Source organism: Fukomys damarensis, unplaced genomic scaffold (assembly GCF_012274545.1).
Source record: "Fukomys damarensis isolate Sample0158 unplaced genomic scaffold, DMR_v1.0_HiC HiC_scaffold_36, whole genome shotgun sequence".
NCBI classification, from domain to species: domain Eukaryota; kingdom Metazoa; phylum Chordata; class Mammalia; order Rodentia; family Bathyergidae; genus Fukomys; species Fukomys damarensis.
Genome location: NW_022900948.1, coordinates 15,040,567 through 15,040,916, shown reverse-complemented (window position 1 = coordinate 15,040,916; position 350 = coordinate 15,040,567).

Below are 350 nucleotides of genomic sequence, written 5' to 3'. Positions count from 1 at the left end.
TTTTTTTTTTTTTTTTTTTTTTTTTTTGGAACTGGGAATCTAACTCTGGACTTTGCACTTATAAAACAGGTGGTGGCACCGAGCTAAATCCTTGGCCTTAATATCATTAGAACTCTTAGTGCTATTCATGGAGTTCTTTCCCTACACATTTTTCTAGTTTTTCTAGGTTTAATTTTTCTATAAACTTTTTATTAAATCAACAAAACTTGCTACTTGTCTAATTGTATACATTGTTCAGTTTCATTATGTACTCTGTTTCACCTTCCTGAATAAGTTTTTCCTGGACCCTTCTGACCTGCCCCAGTCTATGCCTGGTGTGTGGCTATAACCTGGGAATTCCCTTCACCTTC